This window comes from Ranitomeya imitator, chromosome 3 (genome assembly GCF_032444005.1).
Source record: "Ranitomeya imitator isolate aRanImi1 chromosome 3, aRanImi1.pri, whole genome shotgun sequence".
NCBI classification, from domain to species: Eukaryota; Metazoa; Chordata; class Amphibia; order Anura; family Dendrobatidae; genus Ranitomeya; species Ranitomeya imitator.
Window position 1 is genome coordinate 138,890,887 of NC_091284.1, and position 21,771 is coordinate 138,912,657.

Sequence of the window (21,771 nt, forward strand, 5' to 3'; positions counted from 1 at the left end):
AGGATAAATGGAGAAATTGAACCAAACAATTTGTTGTGCAATTTCTCGTGAGTACACTACCCATATGTGGGTAATGCTTCTCTTGAGGCACAGTGCAAAGCTCAAAAGGGAAGAGCCGCCATATTGGCGTTCAGATTTTGCTGGAATGGTTTGAGGGTGCCATGTCACATTGGCAGAGCCCTTGAGGTGCCAGAACAATAGAAACCCCCTATATGTGACCTCATTTTACAAACTACACTCCCCAATGAATTAATCTAGGGGTGCAGTGATAATATTGACACCATATGTGCCTCACAAAATTTTATACCATTGAGCGGTGAAGAAAGAATAAATTACATTCTTATCACTAAAATGTTATTTTAGTCCAACATTTTTAATTTTTCTAAGGGCTAATAAGATTTTTTTTACAACAAATTGAGTTCCATTTTTTCCTGAGTGCGCCAATACCCTACATGTAATTTGGAAATATTTTTCAGGCACAGTGTAAAGCTGTGAAGGCATGGAGTGCCACATTTTATTGTTTTGGTTTGCAGGTGCCATGACCCACTAGGAGAGGCTATGAGGTGCAAGAAAAGCAGAACACCCCATAAGTGACCCAATTTTACAAACTATACCTCTCAATGAATTACCGTATATACTTGAGTATACGCCGACCCGAGTATAAGTAGACCCCCCTAATTTGTTTTGCCACAAAAAACTGGGAAAACTGATTGACTCGAGTATACGCCTAGGGTAGGAAATGCAGCAGCTACCGGTGAATTTAAAAAATAAAAATAGATACCAATAAAAGTAAAAGTAATTGAGACATCAATTGTGCCATATATAATGCTCCATACTGTTCATTATTGCCCCATAACATGCTCCAAATAAAGCTGTGCCCCATATAATGCTCTGTACCATTCATTATTGCCCCATAAGATGCTCCATATAAAGCTGTGCCCCATATAATGCTCTGTACCATTCATTATTGCCCCATAAGATGCTCCATATAAAGCTGTGCCCCATATATAATGCTCTGCACCGTTCATTATTGCCCCATAGATGTGCCATATAAAGCTGTGCCCCATATATAATGCTCTGCACCGTTCATTATTGCCCCATAGATGTGCCATATAAAGCTGTGCCCCATATATAATGCTCTGCACCGTTCATTATTGCCCCATAGATGTGCCATATAAAGCTGTGCCATATAGAATGCTCTGCACCGTTCATTATTGCCCCATAGAGGTGCCATATAAAGCTGTGCACCACATATAATGCTGCTGCTGCAATAAAAAAAAAAAAACTACATACTCACCTCTCTTGCTGCCCGCAGCTGCTCAGCGTCCAGTCTCGGCGTCTCTCCGTACTGACTGTTCAGGCAGAGGGCGGCGAGCACACTAGTACGTCATCGCGCCCTCTGACCTGAACAGTCAGAGCAAGAGGACGGGAAGACTGACCGGCGCCCGGCGTGTGGAACGCGGACAGGTAAATATGACATACTTACCTGCTCCCGGCGTCGCTGGCTCCTTATCCCGGACAGATGGTCTCCGGGTGCCGCAGCCTCTTTCTCTGTCAGCGGTGCGGTCCCCGTTACCGCTCATTAGAGGAATGAATATGCAGCTCCACCCCTATGGGAGTGGAGTCCATATTCATAACTTTAATGAGCGGTACCACGTGACCACTGAACAGGGAAAGAGCTGCGTCACCCGAAGACCATGGGACAGGCAGGGGGAGCGCCAGGAGCCCTGGAAGAAGGTAAGTATGTGACAGACCTCTCTCCCCCTCACCCGCCGACCCTGCCACCGACCGTGACTCGAGTATAAGCCGAGAGGGGCACTTTCAGCCCAAAAATTTGGGCTGAAAATCTCGGCTTATACTCGAGTATATACGGTAATCTAGGGGTGCAGCAATCAGATTGACACTACGGGTGTGTCACAGAATTTTATACCATTGGGCAGTGAATCAAGAATAAATACATTGTTACCACCCAAAATTTTGTTTTAGCCCCGGATTTTACATTTTCACACAAGAAGTGAGTAAAAATGGCACCAACATTTGTCGCACAATTTCTACTGAATGTGGCAATACCCAAATGTGTCTGTACAGTACTACTTAGGCATATGCAGAGACTCAGGAGGAATGGAGCGCTATTTGCCTCCTGGAGTGCAGATTTTCCTAGAACAGTTTGTGGACTCCATACACAAAACCCCTAGTTGCTAGATTAACAAAATCCTCCCTCAAGTGACCCCATTTTGGAAAGTGTACCCCTTGGGGAATTTATCTACAGGTATAGTGACAATTTTGACTCCATGGGTAATTTCCAGAAAGAAGCAGCAATGAAAATTGCAGAATGCCATTGTACTGACCAGTACAATGTAGTGACCAGTACGCTGCAGTCACCAGTACATTATGCCCAGCTCGTGATTCTCGAAGCATGCACTGGTAAGTTAGGCGAGCTCTCATCGCTTCTGAAATGCCAAATGTGGATGCAATATGCGGTTTAGGTAGGTGGGGCACAGAAGGGAGGGAGGCATTTGGATTTAAGAGCGGAGAATTTGCTGAATTTCTTTTGGCGATTGAAGAGCCATTTTGATTTTCCAGAGCCTTTGTACTACCAGTAATGTGGAAGCCCTGTATATTTCCATTAACGGATGACAGACCTGAGTGCGGGTTTGCTTTTTTGGGGTTTGAGTTGAAGTTTTTATTTATTGGAAAATTTTTACATAACGTTTGGGATCACTTGTATTTGGCACTTTACGCTGACCACTTACTTTGGGGTTTCCATCTAAATCTCTGAGTGACATGATTCAGATGAAACCCCAAGGGATCCATTCACTATAATGAGGCAGCAGAGTTGCTTTGAACTCAGTCTGGCCTCTGTTCAGTGGTGTCTATCTTTTCAGAAGTGCACAAAACTGTGGCCAACGGCACTTTTATGCAATCCTAAAAAGACAGGCACTGCCAGATCACAGGTCAGATGGCATCCACAGTACCTCCGTGAGCCTCATTATAGGGAATCTTCCACCAGTGGTTACATCTGAATCACGTATTTCAGAGATTTACACGGAAACCCTGGTGCAAGCACTCAGCACAGAATAAATGTGTGCCAAGCCTTACTGCGGTCTTTGGGAGGCAGAATGAACAAATCAACGGCAGGTGAAGAATTGGTTTTATTTTTTTTACGCTGTTTCTCTTGAGGTATAAGTGATTAGGCGACTTTATTCTTCGGGTCGGTGCGATTACAGTGATACCAGATTTATATCGGATTTTTATGTTTGGCTCCTGTCACACACTAATAGACGCTTTTTATTGTAAAAAATAGTTTTTGCATCTCCACATTTTGAGAGCCATAATTTTTCCATATTTTGGCCCACAGCATCATGTGAGGGCTTGTTTATGCGATGCCTCATATATATCTTTTTTAGGTGTTGGCACTTTTACACAAAACTATTGTATAAAAAAATATATATCGCACTATTCTGAGAGCTACAACTTTTTCATTTTTCCACTGATGGAGCTGTACAGCAGCTTGTTTTTCCGGGACAAGATGACGTTTTCAGTGGTACTATGTTTATTTATATCCATCTCTTTGATCGTGTTTTATTCCACTTTTTGTTCGGCGGTATAATGATAAAGCATTGCTTTTTGCCTTGTTTATTTTATTTATTTTATGGTGTTAACTAGTGGGACAGTTTTATAGGTCGGGTTGTTGCAGATGCGGTGATACCAAGTATGTGTACTTTTATTGTTTATATTTTTTTCATACAAATATGTATTTATCGTTACAATATCTTTTGATTTTTTTATTATTGTTTTTGACTTTTTTAAAAAAAATATATTTTTACAATTATTTAAAAAAAATTACTTTTTTTTTTTTTTTTACTTTTTTTACTTTGTCCCACTTTGGGACTATCATTTTTTGCAGGCTGATCGCTTCTATAGTATGGGGATGCAGCATTCCTTCTTCCTATTATGGCACACCCCTATTTTTGGTCCCCTGATGAGCCCCGAAACGACAAGGGACATCAATACTGGAAACTACCACAAACAGCTAAGTGATCCATTGTGATCTTTTCAAATTGAAATGGCTTTCTAATTGTCTATAATTAATGATAAGGCACCTTACAGTTTGCATAGAGCACCTTAATTGTATCTGAAGGGGGCCTTATGTACACTCGCACTAAATGCATTACATCTTTAACATATATGCACTTTATTATATGAAGCTGTGATTTAGCTTTTGAGGTACTCAGTAAATAAGCAGAGGTGCTATCTATAGCCATATAAACCTCTGGCTCTCTGGCATTTAGTTAAATTATCAGAGATAATTTTCTCTTTTTTCTTATAGACACAGCTTAGTGGTATCATAGACAACTAGCTGTATACTGTGTGCATGTTGGTTTATTGCTACAGTGCTAGAATAGGGGTATGCAGGGACTCTGAGGGACTGCCGACGCTGAGCGGGAGGGCACCATATCGAATCATAAAGGGACACTGTCACCTGAATTTGGAGGGAACAATCTTCAGCCATGGAGGCGGGGTTTTTGGGTGTTTGATTCACCCTTTCCTTTCCCGCTGGCTGCATGCTGGCTGCAATATTGGATTGAAGTTCATTCTCTGTCCTCCATAGTACACGCCTGCGCAATGCAAGATTGCCTTGTGCAGGCATGTACTACGGAGGACAGAGAATGAGATTGTTCCCTCCAAATTCAGGTGACAGTGTCCCTTTAAGGTGCCAACTTCCGCTGCTCGGTAGGCCATCAGTTCAAAAGCGACCCACTAGGGACAGTGTAGGATTACTACACCACATTTTGTTAAACTCCCTCTTTTCTAATAATAATATTTACATAATATTCCCTTATGTCAAGGGTCTGGGAGGTGCTACTTTATATTAATTTTCTAAATAAATTGTGAATTGATTTTTCTTAACAATATTAGTAATTAAAAATTAAATTTAAAAGAGTTTGTTTCAGGGTCATACTTATGGCAAGTGTGTGCCGCATCAGTATGATACGTAGCGGCGCCTAGTAATCAGCTGTTCCCTGGTGCTGGGTGCTGAAGACAGCTCACATCACTGTCATTAGCTTGCACTGCGATCAGCACTAGCAGGGGACAATGTTGAGAGTTGTATTCAGCTGATAACAGTGAGAGCAGGCTGATGGGAGTATTCATTAGCCGCCGCCTGCTCTATAAATAAAGTTAAAAAAATGATGTGGAGTTCCCCTGTATTTGTGATTACCAGACAGGCAAAACTGACAGGTGCGAGATGCAACCCTCAGCTTTAGCAAGGCTTGTTATCAAGAATAGAGGGGTCCCCATGCTGTGTTTTTAGTTATTCAAATAAATAGCAGCTCATGGTCCACCTCCCTGATGACCAGCTCAGCAGGCGCAGGAGTCAACACTGCCGCTAGACACATCCAGACAAGCTGCATCATTTCTCTGAAGATCTAGATGCAGGAGGGGCCTCCCCACCAGCAATACCAGGTGCTATTTGTCTCGCTCTGTTAATGAGGATGGGGAGGAGGCCTTTGCCTATAGCTTGGCACGCTATTTACGGGCAATTTCCCTGCCTGTGTGCACATAATAGAACTAAATATACAAGATATGAGACACAAAACGTTTTAAGGAAAAATGGAATCATGTTTCAGACCACTGTACCATTCAACCCTAAACAAAATGGTGTAGTGTAAAGAAGGAACTGGACAATTTATGAAAGTGGAAGAAGTATGCCATCTGACGCAGATATGCCAACAACATAATGGGGTGAAGCAATCATGTCAGCTTGCTATCTTCAAAACAGATTACCAAGTTAAGTTACTGAGAAAACTCCATTTGAGCAATGGAACAGCAAGAAGCCTGAACTACAACACATAAGAATATTTGGAAGTAAAGCATTTGTACATATTCCCAAAGAAAAATGTACCAACTGGGAATCTCATGCAAAAAAAGGTATTCTGGTGGGCCACAGTGAAGGACTCAAATGGCTATAGCTGCTGTATAAAAGATGTTTATCAGACATGTGGACATCAAAAATCCCTTCTTAAATGGTGACATTGAAGAGGACTTTAACATGACTCAACTTGAGGACGATATGAGAGAGTGAAGAGAATCTCGTTTGCAAACTTCTCTCTATGGTCTTAAGCAATTGGGACAGGGCTGCTACTAGAAATTTCGGGGCCCCATACTGGCAAAATTTTCAGGGCCCCCTTGAGACTCCGCCCAGGCTCCACCCCAGCCCCGCCTCCACCCCTCGAACTGTCCACAGTCCCACCGCTCTCTCTTGGAAAAACTCCACTTCTCACCTATCACACATTAACAGTTCCCATCACCAGATCACACATATAGCAGGCAGCTTTTGTTTTGGCCAAAAGATTTTTTAAGCCGCCACCATAACACGGTAGACACTTTTGGCCGGGCCCTACTCTGCTGTAACCTATTAAATATTTGTTAAAATATGCAATACAATTTAGGTATATTTTTATTTATTTTTCAATTTTTAAAATGACCAATAATATCACATACAAGGAACAAATACCGCTAAACCATGACCAGACCGCATATTACCACCAGTGATTGAATAATATCACATACAAGGAACAAATACCACTGCACCATGTCCAGACCACATGTTACCACCACATAGTGACTGAATACTACAATTCTGATCAGTAATAAAAAAAAAAGCACCATACTATCACCATAAGTGCCATTATACACAGGAGATCTGTACTTAGTATGCAGTGTCTGTGTACAGATAATACAGTGATCACTAGTGAAATTATACACAGGACCTCTGTATATAGTATACCGTGTATAGTGTCAGTGTATAGGTAACACGTCACTGACTCACCAGTGACGTCTCTAGGTGAAGTCCTTCATCTTTCATCCAGCACAGACCACCATCATTTCTTCCAGCCAGGACTCGTCTCTACAGGAAATAACACAGTTATCTCGAGCTCCACTTGCAGAACACATTACTTAATTTTTCACAACTTCTACATTACACATGAAGAAAAAGAGGCGACAGTGTCACTCTACACAGTAACAGAACCGCCCCCCATTTAAAACAGTATACTCAAAAAATAAAATAAATACAGCACTGCAGTAATAATATCCCTTAATTAGCCCCTATGGTAATAATATTCACCATCCTGGCCCCGTGTGTCTCATTCCTGGCGTCAGCCATATGTTCTCCCATCCTGCCCTCATGAGTATCCATTCTGCCCCATATAATCTCCCTATCCTGCCCCATCTGTCTCCATCATATCCATCCTGCCCCATGATCCTGCACGATCTGTCTCCAATCCTGCCCCATCTGTCTCCAATTCTGCCCCCAGTGTCTCCAATCATGCCCCGTGTCTTTCATTCTGCCCTGTGTCTCCATACTGCCCCCTATGTCTCCAATCATTCCCCCATGTCTGCAATCCTGCCACTTGTCTCCAATCATGCCCCGTGTCTCCATTCTGCCCCATCTGTCTCCAATCCTGCCCCATCTGTCTCCAGTCATGCCCAGTGTCTCCAATCATGCCCCGTATCTCCATTCTGCCCGTGTCTCGCATTCTGCCCCAGTGTCCAGCATTCTGCCCCAGTGTCCAGCGTTCTGCCCCTGTGTCCAGCGTTCTGCCCCTGTGTCCAGCTTTCTGCCCCTGTGTCCAGCATTCTGCCCCTGTGTCCAGCATTCTGCCCCTGTGTCCAGCATTCTGCCCCTGTGTCCAGCATTCTGCCCCTGTGTCCAGCATTCTGCCCCTGTGTCCAGCATTCTGCCCGTGTCCAGCATTCTGCCCCTGTGTCAAGCATTCTGCCCGTGTCCAGCTTTCTGCCCCTGTATCCAGCGTTCTGCCCCTGTGTCCAGCTTTCTGCCCATGTCCAGCATTCTGCCCCTGTGTCCAGCATTCTGCCCCTGTGTCCAGCATTCTGCTTGTGTCCAGCTTTCTGCCCGTGTCCAGCATTCTGCCCCTGTTTCCAGCATTCTGCCCCTGTGTCCAGCATTCTGCCCCTGTGTCAAGCATTCTGCCCGTGTCCAGCTTTCTGCCCCTGTGTCCAGCATACTGCCCCTGTGTCCAGCATACTGCCCCTGTGTCCAGCATACTGCCCCTGTGTCCAGCATTCTGCCCGTGTCCAGCATTCTGCCCCTGTGTCCATCATTCTGCCCGTGTGTCCAGCATTCTGCCCCTGTGTCCAGCGTTTTGCCCCTGTGTCCAGCTTTCTGCCCGTGTCCAGCATACTGCCCCTGTGTCCAGCATACTGCCCCTGTGTCCAGCATTCTGACCGTGTCCAGCATTCTGCCCCTGTGTCCAGCATTCTGCCTGTGTGTCCAGCATTCTGCCCGTGTCCAGCGTTTTGCCCGTGTCCAGCTTTCTGCCCGTGTCCAGCATTCTGCCCCTGTGTCCAGCATTCTGCCCTTATGTCCAGCATTCTGCCCCTGTGTCCAGCATTCTGCCCGTTTCCAGCTTTCTGCCCCTGTGTCCAGCATACTGCCCCTGTGTCCAGCATACTGCCCGTGTCCAGCTTTCTGCCCCTGTGTCCAGCTTTCTGCCCGTGTCCGGCATACTGCTCGTGTCTGGCATAGTGCCCCTGTGTCCAGCGTTCTGCCTCTGTGTCCAGCATTCTGCCCCTGTGTCCAGCATTCTGCCCCTGTGTCCAGCATTCTGCTCCTGTGTCCAGCGTTCTGCCCCTGTGTCCAGCGTTCTGCCTCTGTGTCCAGCGTTCTGCCCCTGTGTCCAGCATTCTGCCCTGGGCCCCCCGGATCGCCGCTCTCAATAAAAAAAAAAAGCAAGTTCTTCTCACCTTGACCGCGCTCCTGCGGTGGGCGAAGCTCTGGCTCTCTCCACGCAGTGAAGCGCGCAGTCGCCAATGACAATGACGTCAGCCGCCAGCAAGATGCACGCTGCGGCAGATGTCAGCTGCCAGCCTCAGATTGGCTGGCGGCTGTTAACTATCGATGTGTGGGCGCGGGCCCGCACGTCAATAGCGTTAAACAGCTGCAGCGCCGCTGCTAAGGGTCCGGTTTAGCCTGCGGCTGCCGGTAGGGGCTCGGTGAGCAGATGAGACGGGGCCTGATGCGGGCCCCCTCTGCCCACTGGGCCCCATACGCCAGTCACGCCTGCAATGCCCTGATGGCGGCCCTGAATTGGGAAGAGCATAGAACACCAAAATGAACAAAGTTTTATTGGAAGAAGAGAGGTCAAGCAGATCCGTGTTTATATACAAAATATTCAGACGGAAAGTGGATGTATATTATCTTATAAGTGGACAATGTGATTATTGTTCATGAAGAAGAAACAGAAATTGTAAAATGACTAAAATTCTGAATCAGAATTTTGAAACCAAAGAACTTAGAAATGTGATATATTATTATCTATGAATCCAGGTCCAAAGAAAAGATAGAAGTTTTCTTGTAAACCAAAGTGCAAAAATCAACTCAATTCTGAATCAGTTTGGAATGTCACAAGCCAAAGGTATATCAACACCAATGGAACCATCCTACTTCTCTTCTCTGCTGTTTCTCTTCAAAAGGTTATACCCACTACCTCCCCCCCACAGGGGCCGCAAAGTCTTGCTACCTCTAAGGCCGGCTTCACACTCAGCGTATGAAAATACGGTCCGTATATTACGGCCGTAATACGCTGAAATGTCCCGAAAATAGTGGTCCGTAGCTCCTCCGTAGGCAGGGTGTGTCAGCGTTTTTTGCGCATGGCATCCTCCGTATGTAATCCGTATGGCATCCGTACTGCGTGGTTTTCTCGCAGGCTTGCAAAACCAACATACCGCTATAGAAATGATCCATGTGTCCCAAAAAGAAAAAAATATATATATATATACTGTCTATATATATATATATATATATATATGTCAGTAGACACATATATGTATATATATTACTATTTATTCCAGCGCTATACAGCTTGAAAGCCGGTAATTCAATTACCGGCTTTTTCTTTCTCCTTCCTAAAACCCGACATGATTTGAGACATGGTTTACATACAGTAAACCATGTCTTCTCTCCATTTTTTTTGCACATTCCACACTACTAATGTCAGTAGAGTGTATCTGCAAAATTTGGCCGTTCTAGCTCTTAAAATAAAGGGTTAAATGGCGGAAAAAATTGGCGTGGGCTCCCGCGCAATTTTCTCCGCCAGAGTAGTAAAGCCAGTGACTGAGGGCAGATACTAATAGCCTGGAGAGGGTCCATGGTTATTGGCCCCCCCTGGCTAAAAACAGCCTGGGAGCTTTCTAGGTAAGTTCCCACGATCTATGAACATCCAGCAGAGGGCGCCTCACCGCAAATGAAGCTAAATATAGCTCATTGATCTATTTTTAGCCTCATTCCCCGGGGTTTTGCAGCGAGGAGCAGCCTGCATTAGCGGAACTCCTTGCTGCAAAATGTTTTAACCCCTTCAGAAGGATTTACATCGTTGGACGTTACAGATCTGCGGAGGGTAAGTATATTGTTGGTTTATTATGTTTTTTCTTTCACAGAACGAGGGTCTTCAGTGACTGGATTGGGCGTAGAATAAAATACTCCAACAACCATTGTTTTTATTTCATTAAAATAATTTTAAATAATGTGTTTGTGTTTTATTTAACCCTTTACTACAATTGGATTAATAATGGATAGGTGTCATAATTGACGCCTCTCCATTATTAATCTGGCTTAATGTCACCTTACAATAGCAAGGTGGCATTAACCCTTCATTACCCCATATCCCACCGCTACACGGGAATGGGAAGAGAGTGGCCAAGTGCCAGAATAGGCGCATCTTCCAGATGTGCCTTTTCTGGGGTGGCTGGGGGCAGGTGTTTTTAGCCAGGGGGGGGCCAATAACCATGGACCCTCTCCAGGCTATTAATATCTGCCCTCAGTCACTGGCTTTACTACTCTGGCGGAGAAAATTGCGCGGGAGCCCACGCCAATTTTTTCCGCCATTTAACCCTTTATTTTAAGAGCTAGAACGGCCAAATTTTGCAGATACACTCTACTGACATTAGTAGTGTGGAATCTGCAAAAAAAATGGAGAGAAGACATGGTTTACTGTATGTAAACCATGTCTCAAATCATGTCGGGTTTTAGGAAGGAGAAAGAAAAAGCCGGTAATTGAATTACCGGCTTTCAAGCTGTATAGCGCTGGAATAAATATTAATATATATACATATATGTGTCTCACTGACATATATATATATATATATATATATATATATATATATATATATATATATATATATATATATATACCTATTCTATGTGTCCACATTTATTCTACCTATTCTACTGTAAGCTGTCAGTGTGATTTTACTGTACACCGCACTGAATTGCCGGCTTTTCTCTCTAACAGCGCTGCGTATTTCTCGCAAGTCACACTGCTTGTCCGTGTGTAATCCGTATTTTTCACGCTTCCATAGACTTTCATTGGCGTATTTCTTGCGCAGTACGGTGACAAACGCAGCATGCTGCGATTTTCTACGGCCGTAGAAAGCCGTATAATACTGATCAGTAAAATACGGCAGATAGGAGCAGAGGCATAGAGAATAATTGTGCCGTATTTTTTGCGAGTTTTACGGACGTAGTTTCTGCGCTCTTACGTCCGTAAAACTCGCAAGTGTGAAGCCGGCCTAAGGATCGAGCTTCCAAGTGCGATTGTATGAATAAGACCCGGGACTGGGTCAAAACATTACTTATGCTTTTGTTTTCTTAAATTTTTGGTATTTTTCCACTCTTTTTTTATTTGTGCCATATTTTTCTTTTAATTTGTACCATTTTATACGTGTACGCCTGTTTTTTTTTTTTTTTTTCTTTAATGTTCGTCATTGCAGAAGTGTTTGGACTTTCCAGATGTTTTTTGCTTATTCATCATTTCCAAATTTCTAAAAAGTTGCTATATTTTTGTGCTATTCTACACCAGTAGCCCCCTGGAGTGTTGTTTTTTTTGTTTCAAGACATGGTTGAGGAGATGTTAAGACTCATTCAGATGTCCATGCAAATCAGTCCAAGATCAGACTAAAATACATACACAGGTCCTGGTTTTTCCAACCCAAGCATGAGAGCTTGATATATATATATATATATATATATATATATATATATATATATATATATATATATATATATATATATATATATATATATATATATATATATATATATACAGTGGGTACAGAAAGTATCCATACCCCTTTAAATGTTTCACTCTTTGTTTCATTGCAGCCATTTGGTAAATTAAAAAGAAAACAGAAATGTAGACATTTTTGCAAACTTAATAAAAAAAAAAACAACATGTTTTTTGTGCCACTGAAAAGTAAATTTTAAATTAAACAAATTGTCATTCAGTTGACATTTGCCCCTTTTTTGTGAGACTAGAAATTATAGACCAAGGGAACCCATTCTCCACAGCTTTCTTCATATATAAATAGAGGAGTATATATTGTTCCTGGAACCATGGTATGTTTTTAATTATGTGTTTTTTAATTTTTGTTATTCAGTATTCGTACGTGAATTCCTTATATGTGATCCGCATTTTCTGCACTTCGTTTTTTGGACCCCGGCTCTTAAGACTCATTACGTTGGGGAGAAACTTCTATCAAAACTACACACGAAGGGGATTGGATGAGAACTTCAGTTTTTGGGAAATAATTTTATATAATTGTCCACTAACATTGTTATACAGGCAGTGTAATATGCACATGTATATCTGTATGCTTTAGTTCACTTAATATTATATCACAATATTTACTTATACTATTGTGTATAGGATTTAGGTTAGGTAATATCCCATCTATAGCACTTTTTTCTTGTTCACGGCACTAATTACCGTATGTCACTTCTTTATTCTTATTATTTATTTTTTATTTATTATTTATTTATTTTTTATTTATTTATTTTTTATTCATCATCCTCTTCTTTTGTCTTTATGATTATGGATTGACCTTTGAGATTGGTCATATATATATATTTTTATCACTTATTTATTTATTTTTTATTTTGTATTTTATTTCCCTGCTCCTGTTTGTTTCCCTTCCTCGCTTCCAATATCTGTGTCCGTGACGATGGATTTATAGCATTTTTTGTGAGATATGGTCTACCCCAGTTATGAGACAAATGGTATGCGCGTGCGCACTGGGACCAAGATCTCCATGATTTTAGGGGATATGGCCAGGTGTGAGGCAATAGTCCTTATAGTCACGTATGGGTGATTTTTTACTAAATTATTGAAATTAGACTTTGCTGTCTTGTTTGATTTTTATTTTTTTGTATGTTAGTTCCCCCCTTCTTTTTTTCTATATATAAGGCACATGTGGGGGATTGACCTATATATCGCGGGCAGCTATGTTACCTTTTTTGACTGCGTCTCTATACTTACGGCGGTGCAATTGGACACGCACATGTATATTGAAAAGAGAGATTGTTATGGTGACGGGCCACGGCATTGAGAAATGATACTCCGACTACGCTATATGCTACGTGCGCAGTGGGACCGAGATTGAGAGAAGTTACTCCGTTTACGTTACAGGCGGCATACACATGCGCAGTAGAATTGATTACGCTATATGCTACGTGCGCGTGCGCAGTGGGACTGAGAATGAGATAAGTTACTCCGTTTACGTTGTATGCGGCGTGCGCACACACAGTAGGATTAAGACCTCCATGACAACGGAGGCATAACAGGATCTGGGTGTTGGTTGCCATAGATCCGGTTCCGGGTTAGGTCACTGGTAGTGCGCTTGCGCGCCTTGATTATTCTGACGCGGCCCATTCATTATGAGCGTCTATTCCTTATGTGGCGCGGGTGATTATAAGGTACCATAGGCGATATTTCGCCATCACGTGCTCCACATAATGACGCCTAATGAATGGTTAATTCTCTGTGTGCGGAGTCCAGGTGCGCATGCGCTAATGAAACCGGTGGGCCAGCGTCCTATAAAAAGTGCAGCAGCGGCGAGACACTTGTATCACTCCCCTTTGAGAAAGCAACTTGGCGAAACGCGCGTCAGGGGTCGTGGCAAGGCTACACAGGAGTCCGGACTTACTATGGGTAGGTGCTACTCTCCTTTATGGTATACATCTATATGATTTATGGGAGAACATGAGGTTGTGTTCCTTTAGACATGATTCCTCATTGTAGGAGTAGGTACACTCAGGAACACTGTGCTACTAGCCCAGGTCGTCCTATGGACTTGTGCCTTGCCAATTAGTGTACTGTGAAAGTTAAAGCTGCAATGCTCCTCTGGAAATACGCAAATTGTCTCTTCAGAGAGGAAGATGACTAGAACTCTTGTGCCAAGGGTCGACATTGACTGTTAGGATTTCCAATTCCAATAGGTGGCACTAGAGTTCTAGTCCTCTTCCTCTCTGAAGAGACAATTTGCATAATTCCCAGAGGAGCATTGTGGGTTTAAGTCTCCTCATCTCGACATGCTTAACATGTCACTCTCCGCAAGGAGAAATTACACTTCTTGGATCCCGGTCAGACGCCTCTCACTCAGCCAAACCAGATCTCCACTTTGCACTGAGGACGGGCAGTACCCAGAAGCACAGTGTCTGCAAATTGAGATTCTGGTTTGGCTTTTATCCTAAGTCATGTGACAAGGCTCGTTAAAGGGTCGACATTCACTGTTAGGATTGCTACTTGCAATAGGTGGCAATAGAGTTCTAGTCCTCTTCCTCTCTGAAGAGACAATTTGCATTTATTTTGTACAAAATTCCTGAGCCCCACGTGTGCCATTTTGAAGAATGTGATGCTAAAAAAATGGCAAATAAGAACACCACAAAATAAAAAGTGACTTAAAGAGTAGTCATCATTTTAATTTTTAATTATATAAATCAATAGTACACATGAAAATAAGCAACTCTGTAATATATCTTATCAGATAAATTTGCTTCTTTTGTTGCCAGGACTGATCATTCATTTTCAAAATTCTTAATTCTTGGGAAAAATCTGTATTCAGTGAAGACCTATTGTTACATTACTGAGATATTAGATGGCAAATGCTACTGATAACATTGTATGTAGAGAGGAAAAGGAAAATGGAGCTTTACGCAGAGCTCTTCCCATTTACCGTATATACTCGAGTATAAGTCAACCCGAGTATAAGCCGACCCCCCTAATTTTGCTACAAAAAACTGGGAAAACTTATTGACTCGAGTATAAGCCTAGGGTGGAAAATGCAGCAGCTACCGGTGAATTTCAAAAATAAACATAGATGCTCCATACCGTTCATTATTGCCCCATAAGATGCTCCATATAAAGCTGTGCCACATATAATGCTGCATACCGTTCATTATTGCCCCATAGATGCTCTGTATAAAGCTGTGCCACATATAATGCTCCATATTGTTCATTATTGCCCCATAGATGCTCCATATAAAGCTGTGCCATATATAATGCTCCATACTGTTCATTATTGCCCCATAGATGTGCCATATAAAACTGTGCCATATAGTGCTCTGCACCGTTCATTATTGCCCCATAGATGTGCCATATAGTGCTCTGCACCGTTCATTATTGCCCCATAGATGTGCCATAGAAAGCTCTGCCATATAGTGCTCTGCACCGTTCATTATGGTCCCATAGATGTGCCATATAAAGCTCTGCCATATAGTGCTCTGCACCGTTCATTATTGCCCCATAGCTGTGCCATATAGTGCTCTGCGCCGTTCATTATTGCCCCATAGCTGCCATATAGTGCTCTGCGCCGTTCATTATTGCCCCATAGCTGCCATATAGTGCTCTGCGCTGTTCATTATTGCCCCATAGCTGTGCCATATAGTGCTCTGCGCCGTTCATTATTGCCCCATAGCTGCCATATAGTGCTCTGCACCGTTCATTATTGCCCCATAGCTGTGCCATATAGTGCTCTGCGTCGTTCATTATTGCCCCATAGCTGCCATAAAGTGCTCTGCGCCGTTCATTATTGCCCCATAGCTGCCATACAGTGCTCTGCACTGTTCATTATTGCCCCATAGCTGTGCCATATAGTGCTCTACGCCGTTCATTATTGCCCCATAGATGTGCCATATAGTGCTCTGCACCGTTCATTCCTGCCCCATAGCTGCCATATAGTGCTCTGCGCCGTTCATTATTGCCCCATAGATGTGCCATATAGTGCTCTGCGCCGTTCATTATTGCCCCATAGCTGTGCCATATAGTGCTCTGCGCCGTTCATTCCTGCCCCATAGCTGTGCCATAGAAAGCTGTGCACCGTTCATTATTGCCCCATAGCTGCCATATAGTGCTCTGCACCGTTCATTATTGCCCCATAGCTGTGCCATAGAAAGCTGTGCCATTGCTGCTGCTGCTGCAATAAAAAAAAAAATGCCATACTCACCTCTCTTGCTTGCAGCTCCTCAGCGTCCGGTCCCGGCGTCTCTCCGCACTGACTGATCAGAAGCAGCGAGAGAAAAAAAGCAGCAAATAGTCTTGAGAAAGGCAGTAGCTGAAACGCGCGTCGGGGGGGACAGGTGTGCGGTGTCTGCTTATACTAAGATTCTCCACTTCTACCCGGTATGTATACACTCTGTTATGCATGGAGATGGTCATAATGATTTGTACCATATGGTCTCTCAGGTTATTTAGCTACAATGGGCCACTCCTGCATGGCCTCTATTGAATATGAGCTGTGCTCTTAGGGTAGTCTTAGTGTGTACCTATATTATGTGGATACCGATCACCTGTCCAATGCTTACATGCTCTGTGTAGTGTGGGGATTATTCTATCCCTCTGTCATGGTTTTATCTGGTGTCATTTAATAAAAAGTTTCTATATTTTCATTACTTTGGACTATTTGCTGCTTTTTTTCTCTCGCTGCTTTTGGTTACAATTGTGCAGTTTGTCCAGTATGGTCCTTATTGTTGTCCCGCTCGACTATAGATATAGAGATACCCTTAGTGGGTTTGTCATAATATGTTGGTGACTGCATTTTCATCCACATTTGTGCTTTAACTGACTGATCAGGCAGAGGGCGGCGCACACACTATATGTGTAATCGCGCCCTCTGACCTGCACAGTCAGTGCAAGAGGACACGAAGACAGAGCGTGTGGAACGCGGACAGGTGAATATGACATACTTACCTGCTCCCGGCGTCCCGCTCCCTCTGCCTGTCACACGGTCTTCTGTGCCGCAGTCTCTTCCTCTATCAGCGGTCACCGGCACCGCTGATTAGAGAAGGAGTGATCCTCCCTATGGGAGGTGGAGCCGCATATTCATTTCTCTAATGAGCGGTTCCACGTGACCGCTGAACAGGGGAAGAGCTGCAGCAACGAAGACCGTGTAACAGGCAGGGGGAGCGTCAGGACCGCTGGGACTAGGTAAGTATGCCTCAGCGCCCTCTCCCCCTCACCCGCCGACCCTGCCGCCCACCGTGACTCGAGTACAAGCCGAGAGGGGCACTTTCAGCCCAAAATTTTGGGCTGAAAATCTCGGCTTATACTCGAGTATATACGGTATATGGAATCTTGTAAAAATCAACTGGCATTTTTTATCTCAGTAATGTAACAATCTGTCTTCACTCAATACAGATTTTACCTGAGAACTGAGAATTTTTAAAATAAATTCCAGGAGAAGAAAGAAGCAGATTTTTGTAATAAGATACAGTTGAAACCAGAAGTTTACATACAATATATAAAAAGACATATATACATGTTTTTCTCAATATCTGCCATAAAATCAGAATAAACCTTTCCCACTTTAGGTCAATTAGGATTACCATAATTGTTAATATTTGCCAAGTTCCAGAATAATGAGAGCGAGAGAATGTTTTAAGGAATTTTTATTACTTACTGAAAGGTCAAAAGTTTATATACACTAAGATTTCTATGCCTTTACAAAATTCTGGACTGCCCATATGATGATGTTATAAGGACTAGAGAAGTGGACTGTTGTGAATTCTGTGGTCAAGCTCCCTCCTGTGGTCATGAGTGTTACTTCGGCTGGTTCTGTCTATGAGCTTCCTCTGGTGGATGTGAGTGGGGCTGCGGCTTCTGAGTTCCCTTCCTCAGGTGACGAGGTTAAGTCGTTAGGTGCTGCTCTATTTAACTCCACCTAGTTCTTTGTTCCTGGCCTCCAGTCAATGTTCCAGTATTGGTCTTGCTCTCTCCTGGATCGTTCTTGTGGCCTGTCTGCCCTGCATAAGCTAAGTTCTGCTTGTGTTACTTTTGTTTGCTATTTTTTCTGTCCAGCTTGCTATATTGGTTTGTCTTGCTTGCTGGAAGCTCTGGGACGCAGAGGGAGCACCTCCGTGCCGTTAGTCGGTGCGGAGGGTCTTTTTGCGCCCTCTGCGTGGTTGTTTGTAGGTTTTTGTGCTGGCCGCAAAGCTATCTTTCCTATCCTCGGTCTATTCAGTAAGTCGGGCCTCACTTTGCTAAAATCTATTTCATCTCTGTGTTTGTATTTTCATCTTTACTCACAGTCATTATATGTGGGGGGCTGCCTTTTCCGTTTGGGAATTTCTCTGAGGCAAGGTAGGCTTATTTTCCTATCTTCAGGGCTAGCTAGTTTCTCAGGCTGTGCCCGAGGCGCCTAGGTCTGGTCAGGAACGCTCCACGGCTACCTCTAGTGTGGTGTGATAGGATTAGGGATTGCGGTCAGCAGAGTTCCCACGTCTCAGAGCTCGTCCTATGTTATTAGTAACTATCAGGTCACTTTGTGTGCTCTTAACCACCAGGTCCATTGTGTTTCTGAATCACCAGTTCATAACAGTGGACGCTCTAGGTCACGGCTTCACTGCCCCCGAGGGCGAGCGGACCAGATGGTGCCACCCCCTGTACAGGGAGCGTTAGGGACAGACCCAAGGAGGGTGAAGCCACAACTGCCAGAGCCAAAGGGACGACTGAGAAAAGAAGTAAGGGAGAACAGAAGATGGGGGAAGGTCGGAGCTACAGAGGAGACCAATCTGGCTGAGGCACAAGACGGACAGAGACAGCAAAGACAAAGTACTGACCGGTAAGATGAAAAGACACATTTGACGGGACCCGACTGGAACACAGGACTTGGTAGGTATGGCAGGAATCCAGGTCTGGTAGGTACGGCAGGAACACAGGACTGGCAAGTATGGCAGGAAACAGGACTGGCAGGAACACAGGACTGGTAGGTATGACTGGAAACGCAGGACTGGCAGTAACAACAGGCACACAGGACTGGAAGGCACAGCAGGAAACACAGGACCGGCTGGAACGGCAGGAACACAGGACTGGAAGGCATGGCAGGAACCACAGGACTGGGTGGATCGGCAGGAACACAGGACTGGAAGGTACGGCAGGAAACAGGACTGGCTGGAACGGCAGGGACGCAGGACTGGAAGGTACGGCAGGAAACAGGCTGTGCTGTATACTATTGTGTGGGCTGTGCTGTATACTACTATGTGGGCAGTGCTGTATACTACTACGTGGGCTGTGCTATATACTACTAAGCGGGCTGTGCACTACTATGTGGGCTGTGCTATACACTACTATGTGGGCTCTGCTGTATACTACTATGTGGGCTGTGCTATACACTACTATGTGGGCTATGCTATACACTACTATGTGGGCAGTGCTGTATACTACTATGTGGGCTCTGCTGTATTTCTACTATGTGGGCAGTGCTGTATACTACTATTTGGGCAGTGCTGTATACTACTATATGGGCTGTGCTATATACTACTGTGTGGGCTCTGCTGTATACTACTGTGTGGGCTGTGCTATATACTACTGTGTGGGTTCTGCTGTATACTACTATGTGGGCTGTGCTATATACTACTGTGTGGGCTCTGCTGTATACTACTATGTGGGCTGTGCTATATACTACTATGTGGGCAGTGCTGCATACTACTGTGTGGGCTCTGCTGTATACTACTATGTGGGCTGTGCTGTATACTACTGTGTGGGCTCTGCTGTATACTACTGTGTGGGCTCTGCTGTATACTATGTGGGCTGTGCTGTATACTGCTATGTGGGCTCTGCTGTATACTACTATGTGGGCAGTGCTGTATACTACTATGTGGGCTGTGCTATACACTACTATCTGGGCTCTGCTGTATACTACTATGTGGGCAGTTCTATATACTACTATGTGGGCAGTGCTGTATACTGCTCCATGGGCTGTGCTGTATACTGCTACGTGGGCGGTGTTATCTGCTATGCGGGTTGTGGGGGTATATTCTATTATATGGGGGAGGCCGTGTTATATACTATGTGGCTGTTATATACAATTGTGGGGGTATATTATATTCTATGGGGGAGGCTGTGTTATACTATGGGGGGCTACATTATATATTATGGGGAGGTGGGCTGTATTATATTCTATGGGGTGGCTGCATTATATTCTGTAGGGTGGTGGCTGCATTATACTATATGTGGGCTGCATTATACTGTATCGAGGATTATGGGGAATACGTTATACTATATGAAGAACTATGTGGTGCATTAGACTGTGGGAAGTGAATTGTATTACATGGATGACTATGGTGGTGCATTATACTATATGGAGCACTATGAGGAGTGTATTATGCTATATGGAGGACTGAGCAGTGTATTTTAATATATGGAGGACTATAGGGAGTGTATTATACTATATGGAGGACTGTGGTGCACATTATAATATATGGAGGACTATGGTGTGTATTTTACTAAACAAGCATTTTCAGATTGTTTTTGCTGGAACAAAAAACAATTGTTCTCAGCAGCACATCGCCAGCGTAAACTGTGCTGCTGATAACATGATACTGTATGGTGATCTGTTAGTGATCGTTCTGTCCCATCATTATTCCTCAGCTGGTGGAAAGAGGCCAGGAAACAAGTGTTGAACAACTTCAGTATTGTCGATCAAACTCATTTAGCGGCCTGAACTCAGCGCTTGTAAATACAACCGAAATCCTTTTGTGTGATGTGCAATATGTTAGCATTTGGGTCCCCATTTTAAACTTTGCCTAGGCGTAGGGCCCCACTTTGCCTAAAACCGGCCCTGTCTACAAGTGTACAAAGATATTGTACAGTCACCATGTGACAAGTGGGCCTGTGTACCTTCAAATGCCAGGGCTGAATTTTAGTCCCAGTCTGGCCCTGTCGCCAGGGCTGTATATTCTGTCACCAGATAGACCGCCAGGGCTGCAGTCTGTCAGCAGATAGTCCGCCAGGGCTGCAGTCTGTCAGCAGATAGTCCGCCAGGGCTGCATACTCTGTCACCAGATAGACCGCCAGGGCTGCATACTCTGTCACCAGATAGACCGCCAGGGCTGCATACTCTGTCACCAGATAGACCGCCAAGGCTGCATAGTCTGTCACCAGATAGACCGCCAGGGCTGCATACTCTGTCATCAGATAGACCGCCAGGGCTACATACTCTGTCACCAGATAGACCACCAGGGCTGCATACTCTGTCACCAAATAGACCGCCAGGGCTGCATAGTCTGTCACCAGATAGACCGCCAGGGCTGCATACTCTGTCATCAGATAGACTGCCAGGGCTACATACTCTGTCACCAGATAGACCGCCAGGGCTGCATACTCCGTCACCAGATAGACCGCCAGGGCTGCATAGTCTGTCACCAGATAGACCGCCAGGGCTGCATAGTTTGTCACCAGATAGACCGCCAGGGCTGCAGTCTCTCAGGAGATAGACCGCCAGGGCTGTATATTCTGTCACCAGATAGACCGCCAGGGCTGCATTCTCTCAGCAGACTGCCAGGGCTGTATATTCTGTCACCAGATAGACCGCCAGGGCTGCATACTCTGTCACCAGATAGACCGCCAGGGCAGCATAGTCTGTCACCAGATAGACCGCCAGGGCTGCATAGTCTGTCACCAGATAGACCGCCAGGGC